General features: G+C 39.4%; 1 protein-coding gene across 5 annotated transcripts in view; it reads right to left on the reverse strand.

Moving 5' to 3' along the window:
* Nucleotides 1–17,594, reverse strand: part of PIP5K1B (phosphatidylinositol-4-phosphate 5-kinase type 1 beta) — a 166,688-nt gene that overhangs the window by 128,476 nt on the left and 20,618 nt on the right. For 2 of the 5 annotated variants that reach the window (XM_077249077.1, XM_077249075.1), the window contains exon 2: nucleotides 14,841–15,003. The exons of 2 other annotated variants lie outside the window; for them this stretch is intronic. The gene's annotated coding sequence lies outside the window, so the exon portion shown is untranslated. Of the gene's footprint in view, nucleotides 1–2,079; nucleotides 2,218–14,840; nucleotides 15,004–17,594 lie in introns of all 5 variants that reach the window. One more of the 5 variants, XM_077249080.1, reaches the window with a different exon arrangement.

Here is a 17,594-nt window from a genome sequence, read left to right on the forward strand (position 1 = left end):
TATCACTACAGGACTAGGTGTCTCGTATCTCTTACTCAACAGCTCTGTATAACCCAGCCCCTCCATCACTGATTAGCAGCTTTCTGTCAATGTACTGCCAATCAGTGGTGTGGGCGGGGTTATACAGAGCTCAGCATTCAGAAATCTGCAGCAGCTAAAACAGTTGTTGTATCAAAATGACAGCTTGTAGACCTGCAAGTGACACATCGATGGAATCAGGATCTCAGCCCATATAGCATGGTGCACTCAGATTATATAGCAAAAACCATTAAAAAATCCAATGTTTTTAAAGAATTTGTAATAAGAGACCTCTGGCAACAACTGATACATACTGTATACTGCTCCCAAGGACAAATAGCCTTTTTTTACTACATTCAGTGGCCCTGAACTGGGCTTATGTCCAAATTCCCTGCAAAATGTGAGTCATGCTGTCTCGCCTCTATAGGAGTTTATGGTCCAAAATGATGCACGACAGAGCAATGGCCCCATAGGCTCATACGGGCAAATTTCATTTTGTGGGGTCGGGTTAGGAGGTCAGACGTAAGCCCTGATGTGGCTTATGAACGCAGGTAGAAACACAATATGAGCACTCCCTTAGACAAGTCAGACAGGCATGCCTGCAATACAAGGTAATGGTCTGATAGATAAAATGTGTTAAATTATTCCGACTAGCATTGAAATACACATCTTCAAAATGAACCTGCTTATATACTCCTAATTCTTAATAAAATGAACTATTTCTGTAGATTTCATTATAGCATATATAAAACTAAATATTCAAAAATACATATGCTGTATATTTCTGAGGGGACATTTGTGGCAAGAACAGAGGTCTCAAGAATCGTTCACAGTAAATATGTGCATTAATGCCTGATAAATAATGTAATAATATAGGCAATATAATACTGCCTATAATTAGCAGTATCTCAAGGAAAAAAACAATTTAATAAGCTTTGAGAAGTTTTCCCTGAATTCTGCATCTTTGGCACAAGAAGACAACTGATAGAAAACCAGTCTTTGTGAAAACACATGCCTCCCCACGTTGTGCATGCTATTTTATGCATATTACCTCCCGCCTAGTGGGATAATGATATGAACAATATTGTTCATTGAGCAGTTTACTACCATGAATGATAGTCCTGTTAGATACAGGAGTTTTCTATTAGAATAAGTTATTTTTTCGTCTCTCTTAGAAATATCACCACTGTGGTCCACGAGTTGTGTCTAGTATTGCTGTACTCACCATTTAAGGCACAACACTGTCATTTTCTCTATTTGCTCATGTTTGGTGCAGTTTTTTTTTTACCAAACCCAAATTGGAAGAAGGAAAGGGAAATATAAAGTAAGGTCTTCTTCTTTCTGCTCGTTCAGCTTTGGGCTTAAAACCACCAATGAACATCATCTCATATCCTTTGACATTTTCCCCTCCTACCATTTCAGCGGATGTCAATGTCAAAGTAATGTTGGTGCTGCAAGCCCTTAGTCATGGCTTCATTTTTCGGTGGATGCCATCGCCCATACTGAGATTCTGGGCCTGGAACAGCATACTTAAAGTGATTATCTCATTTTCTTCTGCAGGATGCAACGCTTCTCTATCTCCAAGATCCTGTTTGCTGTGAACGGTGTTCTCCTGCTTGCTTGACAACTCAAACGAGCTAATGAGAAAGAAATAGAAATACCTGGTGCTCCATAGTGCAGATATCTTTAGATAAGGTAACATGTCTTTCTTATGAGAATGTGCTACTACCAAACTATGCTGTTTCAAGGCCAAAGTGCGATAAGTCAGTTGCAGCTCATCCCAAAATCACAGTTATAAAAATGAAAACTAATTTAAATGTGTATATATTGATTTATTTTTCAGTGTTGTCATGACATTGGACCCAACATCCTGATGTTGTTTCCATTCCTGTCATATCATGGGTACAGATCCTGGCTGTTTGTTCCTTCAATATGGCCTGAGGAAGGCACTCGCCTAATGCCAAAATGCACAACCTGTTTTTCCCTGGATAAACCTGCTATTTTTATTCTAACTTTAAAAATTAGCAGTGTCATTGGTTACCCTTTTCTTGTTTTACTTACATTTTTAACCACTTAATTTTGAAACAATGGCATGGTCGCACCGATGGCCCGATCTGTGTACTCTGATGCCGCAAGAAGAGCCAGCTCTGCCTCTGCATCACTGGAGAAGCTCCAAAGCTGTTGGGATTGGGAATCACTCTGTTCTTGAGAATAGAGAACATTTTTAATAACAAGTAAGCTGTAAAGTTGCTTGTTTTAAAAGCACTTTGTAATTTTTCCTATAAAAAACAAGACACAATTTCATGGGTTTATCTCTAATGGTAAGATAACCCTGAGTTTACAATATATTGATTTTTTTTAAATTGTAGCAAAACTGAAGAGTTTGTACTATAATTTTTATAAAATTGTGGCAAAACCGCGTTGCGTTTGCAACATGAGATCTCGGCATAAGGCCGGTTTCACACGTCAGTGGCTCCGGTACGTGTGGTGTCAGTTTTCTCACGTACCGGAGACACTGACACACGTAGACACATTAAAATCAATGATTATGAACATGAATATGCGGCTCCACCTCCCATAGGGGTGGAGCCGCATATTCATCACTGTAATGAGCGGTACCACGTGACCGCTCATACAGGAAGAAACTGTGGCGCTGAGAGGAAGCATCGAGGGAGCCGGGTGAGTATTTTATTGCCAGCGGGCGGGCGCACAGGTGGTGGGAGGGAGGTGGTGACAAGGATCTTTATTTTAAACACAGACAAAAAAAAAACAATGATTTTTCTTTCTTTCTCTCCAGCGAACGCTGCTGGGAAGAAGGAATGAATTCCGACTTCAGCACCAGAAGCAGGGGACAGCGCTTATCTCTAGCGCTGTCTCCTGCACAGTCCGTGTGGTACCCAGTTGGCACACGGGCAGCACAAGGCTGCCGCACGTGTGCCACACTGATGTGCCACGTGAGCTCATGGACACACGGACACGGATAACTCCGGTACCGATTTTTCCGGTATCGGAATTATCTGGACGAGTGAGACTGGCCTAATGTTAAGTTCCACAAGCGCTGAGTTCTGAGGACCACTGGAGGTGACCAGCTCCATGTGCAGCTCCACGTGCTCGTCCATGTAGCAGACAGATGCAGGAGCTGCCTACTATATATACACACATATGTGGTTTGTGAATAGGAAATTTCTTTAGAAATGAGTTTTTGCCAAACTGCTGTTTACTTATCTCAAGCGACATAATGTATTTAGTTATCCTACATTAGTGTATGTGCTCCAGGCATCTATGATGTTTTCCTTTTAGATGGAAAAAGAGACTACTGCTCTGTATAATGGGCTAGCTCCTAAAAACAATCCAGGGCAATGCTTCGGTTGAATTCACTCAGAACTTTTGTTTGATACAGCCCAACTAATCAGAATGATGGATGTGATGTGGATGTCTAGCTTATGACAACTAACTAAATACTGTTGTATTTGCTTAGGATCTGCCAATTGACACTGCATAAGAGATTTCCGAAAAAATATTCGAAATGTTCTCATGTTATTTCGAAATGTGTTAGTAGGCCACAATGGGGTATTGGAGCTTGTATCACAACCAGTCATAACTGAGAAACAGTCCGAATTCATTGATATCCATATGGTTGGTATTGAAATTAGTAATAGTTGGTGTGTCATGAGTACTTTCTTACTTGCAAGACCATGTGCACACGTTCAGTATTTCGTCAGTATTCTCAATAGAAATCAATAAGAGCTATGGACGCTTAGGCCACATGTACGCATTCAGTATTTGGTGATTTTTTTACCTCAGTATTTGTAAGCCAAAACCAGGAGTGGGTGATAAATACAGAAGTGGTGATGTGTTTCTTTAATACTTTTCCTCTGACTGTTCCACTCCTGGTTTTGGCTTACAAATACTGAGGTAAAAAAACTCACCAAACACTGAACATCTGCATGTGGCCTAAGCGTCCATAGCTCTTATTGATTTCTATTGAGAGGAAGCCATGCAGCTTCAGTTATCTCTATATCTGCTGTAGCTCATAGATTTCTGCACTACATATTGATTTTCAAGGGAGAGGTGGAAGATAAAGAACAAACTGTAGAGTTGGAAAAAAGTCATACACTCCTAAAGAAGACATAAAACTTGCAAATATAAAATTTGCAGCCTTAGGCCTCATTCAGACTTTAGCGATTTTTCTCATATGTAAATAAAACAGTCCAACTTACATCAGTGTTTTGGGTCCTATTTTATCAGTTTTTGGTCACGGTTTTAGTTTTTTCATCATTGTTTCATCAGTGGTTTTCTCACATAAAAAAACATAAAGAAGTTGCATAGCTTCTACTAATCTTTGCAATGTTAGAAAAGGAAAACACACAGATTGCGCACAGATGACAATTTGTGCTGTCATAGACATATATGGGTAATTTTGATCTATGACTCAGATCAAAAATGGATATTTCTCCATGATTATTGTGGACACACGATTCGCAAAAAAAACATATGAACAGCTCCTTAGATTATGACAATTTTTAATGAAACCCAATAGCAAAAATGACTTTCAGTCCCAATTACATGCATTTAAGTAAGAACCAAAAATGTCCCCAAAGGTGGATAAACCCTTTAAGGTTTGTTTCTAATTTAGCAATGAAGAAGAAAGAAACCACCTCGCCCATGAACTGCCCTTCATATGGGCCAATTAATTTCCATGTTTATATGACTTGTCAATAAAATTCACAATGACCTTCACAATCTACATAGAATAGAAGATGCTCATATCTTGAAAGTGAATCCACATAAAAAGGAAATACATATTAGAAGCACATTGCCGAATCTGAGTAAACAAGGAAAGTGAAAACTGTCCAATTCCAGATCTGTACGATGTGGAAAAGGACAAATGTCACCATTTTCATTATAGGTTAGGCTTCTTTCACACTAGCGTCGTGCACTGCACATCGCTATGCGTCGTTTTGTAGAAAAAACGCATCCTGCAAAAGTGCTTGCAGGATGCGTTTTTTCTCCATAGACTTGCATTAGCGACGCAGTGCGACGCATTGCCACACATCGCAACCGTCGTGCGACGGTTGCATCGTGTTGAGTCGGACCATCGCCACCAAAAAACGTTGCATGTAACTTTTTTGGTGCGTCGTGTCCAGCATTTCCGACCGCGCATGCGTGGCCAGAACTCCGCCCCCTCCTCCCCGCACCTCACAATGGGGCAGCGGATGCATTGAAAAACAGCATCCGCTGCCCCCGTTGTGCGGCGCATTCACTGCTAGCGTCGGTATGTCGCAACGACGCAATTCGTCGTGCGTGGTACGACGCTAGTGTGAAAGTAGCCTAACTCTTGAAGCTTCCATAGAAATAAACATGGAGAGAGGCACACATATATGGCACCTCTCCATTACTGATAGTGCAGGGGCCCTCTTCATGAGATATATGCGGGTTCCAGCTGGGGAATATGAATCTATCGGACATTTATCCTATTAATATACCATAAATGTCCAAGACTTCTCCCTTGCTTCCCTCATACTCTGGAACTCTCTCTACCACAACACAACAGACTCACGCCTACCATAGAAACCTTCAAAAAGAACCTGAAGACCCACCTCTTCCGACAAGCCTACAGCCTGCAGTGATCCTCAACCTATCGAATCGCTGCACAACCAGCTCTACCCTCTCCTAGTGTATCCTCACCACTGCAGACTGTGAGCCCTCGCGGGCAGGGTCCTCCCTCCTTATGTACCTGTGCGCCTTGTTTTTTGCTTATGTTTAGTTGTATTTGTCTATATTTTCCCCCTTTTCACATGTAAAGCGCCATGGAATAAATGGAACTATAAAAATGTACAATAATAATAATAATAATAATATTGGAATAAAATTTTATATTTTCTTGCTGTTGTATTTTACAATACCTATATAAAGCAGTCCTGCCGACATACACTCACCAGCCACTTTATTAGGTACACCTGTCCAACTTCTTGTTAACACTTAATTTCTAATCAGCCAATCACATGGCGGCAACTCAGTGCATTTAGGCATGTAGACATGGTCAAGACAATCTCCTGCAGTTCAAACCGAGCATCAGTATGGGGAAGAAAGGTGATTTGAGTGCCTTTGAACGTGGCATGGTTGTTGGTGCCAGAAGGGCTGGTCTGAGTATTTCAGAAACTGCTGATCTACTGGGATTTTCACGCACAACCATCTCTAGGGTTTACAGAGAATGGTCCGAAAAAGAAAAAAAATCCAGTGAGCGGCAGTTCTGTGGGCGGAAATGCCTTGTTGATGCCAGAGGTCAGAGGAGAATGGGCAGACTGGTTCGAGCTGATAGAAAGGCAACAGTGACTCAAATCGCCACCCGTTACAACCAAGGTAGGCCTAAGAGCATCTCTGAACGCACAGTGCGTCGAACTTTGAGGCAGATGGGCTACAGCAGCAGAAGACCACACCGGGTACCACTCCTTTCAGCTAAGAACAGGAAACTGAGGCTACAATTTGTACAAGCTCATCGAAATTGGACAGTAGAAGATTGGAAAAACGTTGCTTGGTCTGATGAGTCTCGATTTCTGCTGCGACATTCGGATGGTAGGGTCAGAATTTGGCGTAAACAACATGAAAGCATGGATCCATCCTGCCTTGTATGGAGCATCTTTGGGATGTGCAGCTGACAAATCTGCGGCAACTGTGTGATGCCATCATGTCAATATGGACCAAAATCTCTGAGGAATGCTTCCAGCACCTTGTTGAATCTATGCCACGAAGAATTGAGGCAGTTCTGAAGGCAAAAGGGGGTCCAACCCGTTACTAGCATGGTGTACCTAATAAAGTGGCCGGTGAGTGTATGTCTTGGTGGCGTTCACTGCAGATCATATATCATTAAAAATGAACTTGACAGCTACAACTTTCACATACAAGGAAAGTAATAAACGCTTTTAGTATACTTCTTGCTGCAAACAAACCAAAAAAAGTATTATTTTGCTGTTACAGATGAAATGTTGAATTAAAATAAAGACCCTGATCCTGGATTCTGACTAGTGATGAGCGAATATACTCGTTACTCGAGATTTCCCGAGCACGCTCGGGGGTCCTCAGAGTATTTTTTAGTGCTCGGAGATTTAGTTTTCATCACCACAGCTGAATGCTTTACATCTCTTAGCCAGCATAAGTACATGTGGGGATTCCCTAGCAACCAGGCAACCCCCACATGTACTTATGCTGGCTAACAGATGTAAATCATTCAGCTGCGGCGATGAAAACAAAATCTCTGAGCACTAAAAAATACTCGGAGGACCCCCGAGCGTGCTCGGGAAATCTCGAGTAACGAGTATATTCGCTCATCACTAATTCTGACCACATCTTCCATTATTTTAAAATTTATAAAAAACAAAGTCCTCAAACTCATTAACGAAGTCAAGATCAATCCAGAATTAATTTATTTAACCAAATATCTTATTGAATCTATTATAGATTCTAGGAAAAAGAGGAAACATTTTTACAACATTGTGTAGCCTAGGAGCTCTTTTTGATCTCTTATAGCAATCCTTCACCTCGCATTAAAAATGTCACTATAAAGGCATAAAGGATTGTGTTAATATACCTGATTCCCTCAATTTTTCACCTTTCTTTTTTTTGGAGTGGACTTAGCTCAGTTTAAATTCAGAACAGGAGGTCCATGTGATATGGTCAAGACAAGAGCTGAGCAAAAAGATTTTAAGGATCCTGGTCCAGAGGCCATATCAGTAGTCCATAGCTGATGATCAAGAGCCCTATGAACCTCCTATATATATGTTGGTGTGCATGCAGCGTGTAAGCGCATGTTCACACTGGCCAATAAACAGACAAAACCCAAGATAAAATATAATAAGTATAATGTGTAGCTCAAAGTTTCCCCATGGCTGCGTGTCCACTAACTGGTTTCAGTCCTTCTCAGCCCTTATCCACGTGTACGTCACTTGACAAATGGTACATTTTTAATATTAGAGGTTAGGACCGTCCTGAATAGGGAAACCATGAAGTGATGGATGGCTTTTACATTTTTTGGATCAAAGTTATGTTAACTAAGTACCCTATGTTATTTTCATGCACTATTGCTGTGTATTTATTTTGTGCAGGGTATTGGCTTATTATGTTTTTATCTTGGGTTTTATCAGTACATTGTGACATGATGCTTAAATGACGCCGCTCCAGGTCTACTAATCAGAAGAGGCATCAGAGATGCTGGCAGGTAGTAGTAGGTTCACAGGGCTCTGATCCGTTGGCCACATACTACTGTCAAGGCTTTTTTGCTCAAATCTAGTCGTGACCCTAAAATCTACATACATACTGTTTCTATCCAAATCAGGATCATACTCTGAATGCTATAACGTGAACATAACATTTCTGCACATATGGAGAAATAGATATTTATAAAAAATCTCTATTTTGTTTGGGAGATCATTAAAGTGTACTGGTCCAACTTAAAATTAAGTGTTTTATTCTATACCAGGAACACTTATTGAATATCTGGCCTATGCTATCACTCGCACTTCTTTGTAAAGAATAAAAAATGTTGGGTTGTGATTCATTCCACAGTGAATCGCAGTAAATCTCACAATGTTTAATTCAATATATTAATGTACCGCATGTGTGTATATTCATCACTAGTCAATCAGATATGCTTTAAATGCTGCAAATGAATCCACACAAACAAAACGTTAATCACCTTCAACCTCATGTTTGCGTTGAGCGTTATACCTTCAGGGTAATGAAGCCAGTGCCAGTACGTACTGTACTTTTCTACTTCAAACGATTACAGCTGAACGGCTATCACAGAATAACCCAGTCCTGTGTTTACACAATCTGTATCTGTACCATACTCGGGAGAAATCAAATACCCACTGCCAACCTTGCTGCTGGCACAATATGATACTGCCAAATATTTTAATTAGCTTCCAAGCCTCGTACGGTGAAGCATTAGTAACATAAACCTTGGTGTGCTCAGACTTCCATTAATCACTATTCAAAATGACCTCAGTGGAAATTGTAGTAAATAATTATACCCGTGCTAAACAATCATTCTGTTTACCACCAGTGCTTTATAGTAAGGTGGGCATAAAAGTGGTCCAGTTCTTGATTATCAACCCAGATAATCTCATTACCCTGCTTTATTTCTGCTAAATGTTCATGTTATTTTCCATAGAGACTGGAAGGGGAACTTCCCTCTATACACATGAGTTAAAGGGGATGCTCAATACTCAATACCTAACTGAATTAATTATTAATCTCTATTTATTATTAAAAACTACCTTAAGTTCTTTTCTAATATATACGTCAATTAAAAAATCCTTACGCTACCCTCTCTACTCTACTTCTTACTCCCAGCATGCACTGGGTATTCTCAAATGGGTCATCATTGGAGGCTGGGGCTGTGGTCACTGCCAAAGCTGCTGTCCCCACCCTGAAATAGATCATGATCTGGAGCTGGTCTGTTCCCTGCTATACTGAGCATGTGCCGATTGTCAATACCAATGCTATCCCTTCTCGTTGCTGTTTTTTTTCATTGCGCACTGACAGTGCGCTCACTTGCCAGCTGTAAAGAGAATCGGCATTTGAATAGAAAGGAAAGGGTAAGAATTTTTAAATCAAAGTATATTAGAAAAGTGCTTAGTTTTTTCTACTTTAAATAGTTAGATAATAATATAACATTCAGTTAGGTTTCAGACAATGTCTTTAAGTTACTTATACACTAAGTTAACTGGCACCACAAAATGGTTGGACATCAGTTATCCTTCCATTCCCTCTAAATGTAGATGCTACTTTTCTTTAGTGGGAGGCGAAGGTCAATCACATGGGTTTTTTAATGCAATGTAATTGCATTAATGTAATACCGACTATATCAAGAAACAAAAAATATGTAAAGGATACCACATTATGTGAAGAAGGTAACAAAATGTAAATCATCACTATTTAGTAAATGTTTTGCCAACAAGCTTGTAAAGTAGCAAATATTTTGGGAGGTTACCATAGAGTTGTGTATTCTAAGGAACCGTATGTATGTAAACACTTGCAGATAATGTTAAGTGAAACTTCTATAAAGAGCTACTACTGTTGTCTAAAGGTATTAAATACAGGTCAAAGGTTTCAGGCTTTTTAAGGTATGGTAGTGATCATAAGGACAAATATTTTCTGAACTTCTTGTCACTAAACCAAATGATCTAATCAAAAAAGCTCAGCTGCTCCCTCATCTGAAATGGCCATTACCAGGCACCAATAGATAACATTCAACTACAAGGTAAACAAAGGTAATATAGACTGAAGATTAAGGTGGCTATAGGCTGAAGATTAGGGTGGCTAATGTTTGCCTAATGCAGAGATGCACAACTTTTTCTTCTTTGAGGGTCAATGGTAGAACCAGTCCACAGAGCCACAAAATAACTTAAGTTCCCTTTTCCTGGACCAACCAGTAGCACAATATGACTGCCAATCGGTAAAACCTCATACACAGTTCTTTTGCAGTGTAAATATCTGATGGGTGCCAGATCCCTTTCTTGGACACCAATATATTGGAGAAGAGTAGGTCCCTTCCTCCTCCTCATTACTGAAATGTCACACAGGAACCAGTAAGCCCACAATTAGCCAATATATGGGGATCCCAGAGATGGCCTAATAGTGGACCATTAGTTCTTATCTATCCCTGCTCTGACCTAGATGCCCCTCTTCATAGGAATGCTCGTTTCACAATAATCTTGCAATTTAAACAGGCTGCCGATCACCCTATGGATTAGCAAAATGCTTGTTCGTTGGGTGAAATGATCTTTTGTGCTGCACAAACAACTATCGTTCTTGGTAGCTCATCATCTAGAGTAAACAAGACTCATGCTGCTGAGAACAAAGGCAGCCTATGTGTGCTGAACGATCTATTACATATCAAGTCCAAGAGTGATTCTCATGCACCACTGGTGGCTCCGTGCTGACTCTATTAGACCCTCCACAAGGTCCAAAGCCATAGGAAATCCAAGACTCCAAGGCACCAGAGAAAATAGGGATAAAACATAACCTTTATTTTATCCTTTAAAAACCAAGTAGTGAAATACAATTGAGGTAGACGAGTGAAGCGTTTCGGCCCAAAAGGACCCTTTTCAAGCCAGAAGTACAATAAAATACAGCCATAATTTACATCATTTGGAGAGGTCTGCCTGGGTAAGCAAGCTATTAAAGGATCGCTGACTGGGAAATATTTACTGATCAGTGGTTGTTTAATGCTGCAAATTGGGACATATAAACCAACTTTAAGGAATAAGTGTTCTGCAAGCAGTTGGCCATGTTTCCTTCCCAGTATCTTACAACTCTTTAAGGAACTGGATAAGATAAGCAATGACACAGTTTGTTTTTTGGGCTTCTTTTTTCCTGAAGACCACACAGTAAAAAGTAACTGACCCATAAAACAATAGGCTTTTGTGTTTATTCTTTCATTTATCATTCTGCTTCTCATTGTCCCTGTTCCTTTAATTAGGCAAGCCAACTACTTGAAAAACACTTTTATCTAATCATTTCCTGCAGTTTAACAGGAATCTAAAAACAAAGAGCTGATCCCAGCCAAATATTTATTGCCAGCAATATCTCTGACTATTGGCTTGTGTAAGCTGTGGTTTTATCAGCGGTGTAGCTGACGGTAAACACCAGAAGGGAATATTTTCTTATTAGTTCTTCCCGCGTTATCCTCTTGTCAGTGAAATTGCAAACTGGACACTTGGGAAAAGGTTAATCTCTACTGGTATATTGTCATTTAATAAGTGATTGAAAATTAGCAGGATTGTCCACTAGTGATGGGCGAGCATGCTCACCACTGCTATTCGATCGAGTATTTGATTGAGCAGTGGCAAGTATCGCATGGTGCTCAAGTGCTCCGGTCCCTGAGCTACACAGCACTGAAGCCTTTAGATGCAGCCGCCGCAACGGCTGTGTATCACATCATGTGACGATCCCATGTGGTAACGTCACGTGGGTAGTGACGTGGCAATGTGAGGCATGCCAGAGATGAGTTGCCATGGTTGCGGGGGACGCACTATCATGAGGGTAGTGACATGCCTTGACTCTCTTTCCAAAATGTTGGATTCGAGTATTGAGTACCTGAGCAGTTTGCTGCTCACTCATCACTATTATCCAGTTCTATTTACTGAGCTGCAATACCAGGCACAGGCAATAGATAGATGCGGAAATGTTTATGAAAAAAAAGCCAATCCTTTTTGCTAACCGAGGAAACAGTTTTATGGCTATCAATTTTCTTTTAATTTTTTCAATGTGGTATTTGTTGGCGTTTTTTGCTCCAAACTCGTCAAATTGGTACACACGATTCATGAACTTTATGCAAAAAAATAGTCTTCATTTTTGTCTTCTACCTTTTTTACCTACCTTTTAGAGAAAATGTCGCCCTATTTGCAAAATTGCGCCAAAATAACTGTCATATAGTAAATCACTCCAGAGGGGGTTGGAATACCTTGGGGATAAAGTTGGACTTTTCAAAAAGTCACAAATAATAAATCAGGAAAAAGTATCTGTAAACTCCAAATTCATCCCATAATGATGAACATAAAGAAAAAAAGCAAAAACAGATGAACAAATAAAATAGACTTCAAAAAAGGGAACAAATGGAAAGATGAATGAAGCACAAACCAAAAAAGGCATAAAACACTAAAATTTCAACATCATAATCATAATAATAATAATAATAATAATAATAATGTGTTTTTTCAGATTAACCCTAAATTGTGGCCAATGTTATTTTTAAGTCTATAGTAAATATGTTACTAGTTTTTTTTACAGTTTTTTTGTGGCATATGTTAATTTATACTGTTTTAGCATTTTTTTTTCAAATCGCACCATGCTTTAGGTATGGTATTTACTCTGACATTTTCCATAGGTCACGGTTTTAGGTCACGAAAACAGGCAAAGAAGTATGAAAGTGTCAGAAAAAAAAGCTTGTATTAAAAATGCATGAAATTCATGGAGTTTTTACACATCTGAAATACAAGTTCAAAAAAAGAATGTATGAAGGTATTCTACATATTGACATAACCGTGCACAAACCATAGAGAAACAATTCTACATTAATCCTATTTTTGTATTTGGCTATGGGAAGGGATTATGGATCCTCGTAACATTAGTGTGAATTAGGCTGTAGGGCAAAATTGTTGGTCATGATATGTATGACACAACATGTTAAATATTGGTTACAGAAAATGATCTTTATGTGTGTGTGTATATATATATATATATATATATATATATATATATATATATCAAAATGTTAAGACTACAGCCTTACCGCCTTACCTCCCAGTTATTAAGAATAGCTGCACAACTGTATTCTCCATAGTTTCAATACTTTCTATGCTGTAGGATAGATCTATTGCTCAGAAACCTAGAAAATTATTTTGTTTCTTTGTTTACATGAATAGCTTACATTAGCAACCATGAGCTTCCATGTCGAGGATCCCAAGTAAATCGGACATGCCCACTCTGCAGAATCAACTGTCCCCAATGCAGACATTGTTTTTTTCACTCTATATTGAATAATGAAGCAACATTTTTCTCTTGTTTTGTTGTAAGCAAAAACGATGCCAACAGTCTCTAAAAGATGTCCAGGCATCTCTGGATGCTTCCAATTGACTTTCCAATTGTAAATACAGAGCATCGTTTGAGCGGAAAATGCCAGGAGAATGGTCAGTACGTCAGGTCACTTCTTTCAAATGCTTGGAATTTATAGAAAGTGGATAAAAGGCATTCAAAAGTCTGAACTTATGAACAGCAAGTTAATTTTTTTTTCATAGAAATGAATATGCTCATTGTTTTGAGTGTTTTTTAGGCAGTTTCTGCGGCAGAATTCGCCCAATAAAGGCGTTGTGTGCACATACTCGAATGCTGGAACAATGTATTACCCTGGAAAGTATGATGCTCACTAGAAAGATTTTCCATTCCCAGTCAGGTATATATCTCACCATCTTAATACTTTTCAGATCCTAACCAAAGATCGCTGAGTAAATCCTTGGCCAGATACTCCTACTTTATATATCCAACCTGAACATACTTCAGTTAATCCCTTGCCCTATTTCTCTATGTCATGTTCATATTGTCCACAAAACTGACATAGAAAAATGTTTGGTAGGGTCTTTACACAGTAATCACTTGACACTCTTAATTGGCAGAATACGTAGTAAAAAATTAATTATATTGACTTAATTACCCATCTTTTTCATGATGGAAAGAACAAATATGTAACCAAAGAACAATCCATGGAACCATGCGTGAAATCCTGGAAATCACATTGAAGGGCTATGGGGTTATATTGTTTTGGACAATCACTTTTGTTAAAGAGAAACTCCCCAAAATTTGCTAATTATCACACAATGTCACAGTGCGGGTAACCTCAGTGATTAGTTGTAATCTAGGGGTATGTGTACACAATGTTTTAATTTTGATGGCAGATGTCATGTCCCACAACTTTGGAATTGTATTGTATTGTTGCTTTTGCGCTGCTATGCAATAAGATTTGCCTTTTAGAAATTTGCCCTCGCTCTCTCCATGTTTGCCTCCCTAGCTGTGATGTCAGTATCCCTTTCCTTCTTTTTCTACCTGTGTATGTGTGTAAGTTAGCCATGTTATGAAGCACATGTCGTTGCATCTCTGATTCACCATAGTCTTTTTTACCTACTATAATTATGCATAACTACAAGAATTCAGCTTGAAAAGACATCTCTGCAAATCAAGGTAAGTTATCTGATGAAACCTCTTTGTGTGAGTACTGGTACATGGATACATCTATAGAAGCGGTGTTTCAAGAGCCCCACACTTACAGCCTTGTTATGGAGTCAGAGTAGCAGAGCTGCCAAGGTTTTTTGCTGGTTGTCTTTTTCTTGAAGCAGCTTTGCTGTTGGTTATGCCATTGTTCTTTGCAGATACTCCACCGCCAGTCTTTTCTTTATACTTTCAAAGATCGTGTGGCTTTCGAACAGAGACCTAAAGATGAACATGTTACTTGTTTTTATCTCTTCATGGTTTAAGAACCCTAAATCAGTTAATAAAGGTACAACAAGACTGAAAATGTGCACAGCTATGTCATTTTACATTGCTGTACATTATTTTCATTTTTTGTAGTGGATTTGTGGTGTTTTTTCAGAGGGAATTCCAGGCAGAAAGGGCCTGAAAAGGACATTGTGTAAACATACTTTTAGTGGGAAACAGGTAGTAAGTGATCTGCAGCCACCACGACAGTGGAAATGAAGCAAGACATAGTGAACATTGCTATCAATTGGCCATTATAGTATAATGAATGGGCATGCTTAGTCCTCCAGAAAGAAAGAGAGACATAATCTTTTTAACCCCTTAATGACCCCCAATACATCTTTTTACTGAGCTGAGATGTAAGAGAATAGCATGCCTATACAGGTGACAATCTAGCAGCTGTCGGCTGTATACTAAAGCTGACAACTTGCTGCATCAGCCACGATCAGTGTTGGCACCGTCCATATCTGTTTAACCCCTTAGATGCTGCTGTCAATAATGACTATATCATATAAATGGTTAAAAGAGTGTAGGAGCTCCCTCTTTATCCCTCACTTCTCATTAGAGCCGGTGAGGGAGCGCACTGTCACTGATCCTGTGTCCTCGTCTGGTTGAGCTTACACTGAGCATATGTCGGAATTGACAAGCAACACAGCAAAGCAGAGACTAGCCCAGCCCCTGAAACGAATGTCGCTGATGACCCCTTGATTCAGAGTTGGGACAGAGGCTGTCAGAGTGACTGCAGCCTCTGCCCCCTCATATAATGTATCCCAGCATGCACTGGGGATTCTGAAACGAAGTGTCAACAGAATGAACATAGGTTACAAAAAAAAGCAGATTAGAGAGGAGAGGGTAGAGACTCTTTAGTCAAACCATATTCGAAAAACTATTATATTATTATAATAAATAGAGAATTTTAGTATGAAAATCAATATAATTTTGGGACCACCCCTCTAAGATTAAGTTCAAGGGCCCACGTGTAAAGTAACAAAGTTTAACATGCCTGTTTACAATGACTATATATTGACTGTGATTAAAAAGACAATTTATGACTTTCATTATTTGCAGCAATTGAAGCACTATAATAGTGCCAAAAAGTGGAGTTTAGAGGGGTTTTATGGGACTAACATATTGATCACCTATCCAAAGGTGATAGGTCATCAATAAAAGATCAGTGGAGGTTAGACACCAATCAGTGCCACTGTTCAACTGATATTTGCTCTGGCAGCGGCTGGACATTAGCACTGTACTGAACAGAACACCACAGCAGCCTCTGCTGTCCTGTCCTGTACTCTGTCTCCCTTTGAATGGGAGTGAATGGAAATGAATGGGAGTAAAGCTGCACTGCTCGGCAGTGACCACTAACAATGTACTGAGCTGCGGTATTTCACATGTACGTTACTAACATCAGACCACTGCCAGAACTGACTTCAGCTGTTGGTGGGTGTATCGGGTGTCCCACACCCTCCAATCTCATTTTAATGACTTACCCTACGCATAAGTCATCAATATATTAGTTTCGGACAACCACTCTAATCTTTAGTGTATACAAAGTATCAGCCAGGATGTATTCTAATGTTTCTGGCCAAATGTAATGAAATCTTTAAGTATTACACACGAATTGATGAACTGTTTCCTTGGAAAATGGTTAACAATTATTTACCAGTTGCTCAATATAAAAATGCCTTGAAAATGTGTGGATTGTACTGCAGATAATGAAACTTGAGAAAGATTCCATTCTTGGGTAACAATCACCTCTCACGTCTGCTATCGATTTACATATGCACAATAACTGGCTTCACTACTGACATATTCTTTTTCACATATTACAATGCATCAATTACATTAGCATTGCCTTTATCTGTTAAAGGCAATCTGTCAGCAGGATTTTGCCATGTAATATGAGAGCAGCAGGATGTAGGGACTGAGAACCTGATTCCAGTAATGTTTCCCTTTTTCAATAAAACAACAGTGTTTTATCAGCAGGAGGTTATCACTGGGTGTCTTGGACATCATAATCAATTGTGAACTCTCCCCCAACACTGAATATCAGCTTTCTATCAATTTTCAGTGTATGCAGAAAGCTGGCAATCAGCGGTGTGAGTTATACGGGACTCAGCATTCAGAGGACTGCTAGATCTGCAGCACAGAAATCAGTGATCCCTTTACCAATACTTTTGTACCAATAGTGACGCAAGTAGAAGAAAGCAAGTGCAGCGCTAAGGTCAATCTAGGCCTCTTCTAATTATGGAGCCAGGTTTTGGCACTCAGAACATGACATGCTGTTTGCCCCTTACCAATTTTAAATGACACTTGGCCTATTTGATTACCCTCATATTTGCTTTTGGCGTACTTGGAATCTTTAATAGATCAATAAGGTTGGGCCTTATCTCATATTGTAGCTACCTATCTTTATAATTTTTAAACCCCTTGAATAATTGTTCATTTTAACTTTATTTTATCAAATGTGTTGGAGACATGAGTTTTTGGCACCATATAATATATACGGTAGGTATTACAGGTTCTCCTTCTTTGTGAAGCATTGC

The sequence above is a fragment of the Ranitomeya variabilis genome, chromosome 1 (genome assembly GCF_051348905.1).
Source record: "Ranitomeya variabilis isolate aRanVar5 chromosome 1, aRanVar5.hap1, whole genome shotgun sequence".
NCBI lineage: Eukaryota > Metazoa > Chordata > Amphibia > Anura > Dendrobatidae > Ranitomeya > Ranitomeya variabilis.